The 2,788-nt window shown below is 45.6% G+C and overlaps 1 protein-coding gene across 2 annotated transcripts in view; it reads right to left on the reverse strand.

Annotated features, from left to right (window-relative positions):
- LOC102430721 (3-oxo-5-beta-steroid 4-dehydrogenase) overlaps positions 1–2,788 on the reverse strand; it is a 36,207-nt gene that overhangs the window by 30,979 nt on the left and 2,440 nt on the right. The window lies entirely within an intron of this gene.

Raw genomic sequence — 2,788 nt, forward strand, 5'->3', positions numbered from 1 at the left:
TTGGCAGGGTTCCAGGACTCAGTCCTTGGCCCCACTGCCAGCGTACAGCACTGCCTCCTGGCTGATTCTCTGCCGGGCGTGGGTGGCGGGCCCTCTCCCCACAGCCATGGATCTCGGGCGGGCAGTGGCTGAGGCAGTAGCGGTGGCTGCAGTGTGGGCAGAGCTGACCCAGAGTCACCACGCTGGCCCGGCACTTGAGGAGGCCACAGGTGTTATCAGCCCTCATGGCGGCTGAGACCAGGGCGTCGAAGTCCTCCATGGAGGGCAGATCCAGGGCCGGGGTCCTTTTTCATCTTTCTTCTTTTTCTTTTCTGGCAACTTCCGCAGCCCCAGGGCCCTCCTTGGCTTGCTGCTCCTGCGGCCCGTGGGCCCTCCTTGGCTTGCTGCTCCTGCCTGCCCCTCTCCCTCTGCAGTCGCTCCAGGTGCACAGCCCTCAGGTCCACGCTGCTCGGCTCTCGCCTGGGGGGCTCCGTCTGCACGAGTCTGGAGGGCTCGGGATGGAGAGGGCCTTTGCTGTCAGTCCCTGCCCAGACGGGTGGGACAGGTGGGACTGGTGGAGCCGATTTTTTTTTTTGGCCGTGTGCACATAGCTTTAATTCTTAAATAATTTATACTCCTCTGAAACAAATAAAACTGTGGCCCCGTGATCGCCAAGGCGATCGGAGGGCAGGAGAGCCTGGGCGCAGGCCAGGCGGCACCCGGGCACCCCAGAACCGGACATGCAAATGACTTATCCCAACCACATCTGCAAATATCCTGGGGAAGGCATCACTGAAGAGTTCACAACAACTCTCTTACTTGGCAAGGAAGAAAAAAGTTGGCAGTGGAAACAATCCCTTACATCAAAGTTAAGGTCCCTCTGGGTAAAAAAGAATATTTACAATGTAAAGGAGGGAGCAGGCAAAAATAATAGGTTCTCATGACTTCCACTGAAGATTGAGCATATGACAGAGTCAAAACAAACATACAAATTAAAACAGACAGTGGACATTCAAATGACCTGAATCAACTGTCACTGTTTGTCCCAATAGCAGCAATGCTTATGCGATAAGATAGTTTAAAGACATACAAAACAAGTCACATGATAAGGTAAGTTCGGCTTCTAAAGTAAATTGGATATGTTCTTTTAAAATTCTAATGTCCTTTCCTCTGACTGTAATTCTTAATTTTCCAATCAGAAAATGACCCCAGGTGATCCAGTAACCTGTAGAACTCCAGTAACCTAACTTATTTAAAAAAGACAAACATCCCAACCATTTTTAATATTTTAAATAGATATTTTAGGGTTAAAATTATAGAAGATATTTAGATCCAAATATATTTTCTGAATTTTTTTTTAAAAAATATATATATAAGTGATACATTTTCTCAAGGAACTCTGAATTAGTACCTTTCCCTCTAACTTTCTTCAAATTGAGAGAATCTATGGAGTTCCCTATACTGCACAAGTTTTAATGAAAGAAAATAAGACTTTCTAAGAGCATCAAATACATGTTTTCTTATTTACAAACATATACACTCTTCTCTCTCTCTCTCTCTCTCTCTCTCTCTCTCTTTAAAATATATTCTTACTGATTCAGAGAGGAAGGGAGAGGGAGAGAGATAAAAACATCAATGATGAGAGAGAATCATTGATCAGCTGCCTCCTACACACCCCGTACTGGAGATCAGGCCAAAACCTGGGCATGTGACCTGACCAGGAATCAAACTGTGACTTCCTGGTTCATAGGTCAATGCTAAACCACTGAGTCACATCCGCTGGCCTCAATTCTTACTTTAAATTCATTCCAAGGACATATACAGCTTGAAAAGCTCTGGAAGCAGTTTCAAAAAAAACTAGCTTTTAAGTAACAAGAAACCAGTTATAGAAGAAAGTTTAAATTAAAAGAAAAAAATTGTTTTAATTTATTCAAGAGTGGGAACATCCTCCATGAAAATGTGTGCCTTGACTGGATGGCTGGGTGGCCTTATCACACCTTAGGAATTCAAATGCTTTTTACAATGAAAAGAAAGAGAGTTTCATCTCATTTCTCTCCCAGGGTAGATGTCTGTCAATAGAAGGTGGACATCAATAAAAGGAGGGGCTTGCACAATCAATCCAGAAAGTCAGCAATCTATGAATAACCCAGAACCGAGTATTTATATCCTCTGCCACACACCCTCCCTCCCAGCCAGTGAGCAAGATAATTACCCTCAAGTCAGGTTACGTGCCCCCCAGTCACAGTGGCCCAATGCTGACATACACAGCATACAAATAATTCTCACTCTGGCATAAAAGTGACAACTTTCTTGGAAGAAAAGCAGATACTGTAAATTTCTCAAAGTCTTCCTGAAACACTTTTTAAAGTAATTTTTACTTCTTTAGAAAAAATGCATACATGGCACACCATCTGTAATAAAAGGCCCATGCTATAAAATTTTACCTGGTCCTACTCATATCTGCAATCATAACCATATTTACAGACAAATATATCTATACTAATAAAAGAGTAATATGCTAATTAGACTGGGAGACCTTCCAGGAGACCTTCCAGATGTTCTTCTGGACAAAGCCATGGTGGTGGGGCTGAGGTAGAGGCGGTTAGAGGCCAAGAGGGGAGGGCAGTTGTGGGTGATCAGGCTGGTGGGGGATGGGGCCATTGGGGGTAAGCAGACCAGCAAGGGGGGCAGATGGGGGGAAGCAGGCCATCAGTGGGGGTCAGTTGGAGGTGATCAGGACAGCGGGGGGAGGGAGGGCAGTTTGGAGTGAGCAGGCCAGCAGGGGGGGCAGTTTGGGGTGATCAGGCTG

The sequence above is a fragment of the Myotis lucifugus genome, unplaced genomic scaffold (assembly GCF_000147115.1).
Source record: "Myotis lucifugus unplaced genomic scaffold, Myoluc2.0 scaffold_46, whole genome shotgun sequence".
NCBI lineage: Eukaryota > Metazoa > Chordata > Mammalia > Chiroptera > Vespertilionidae > Myotis > Myotis lucifugus.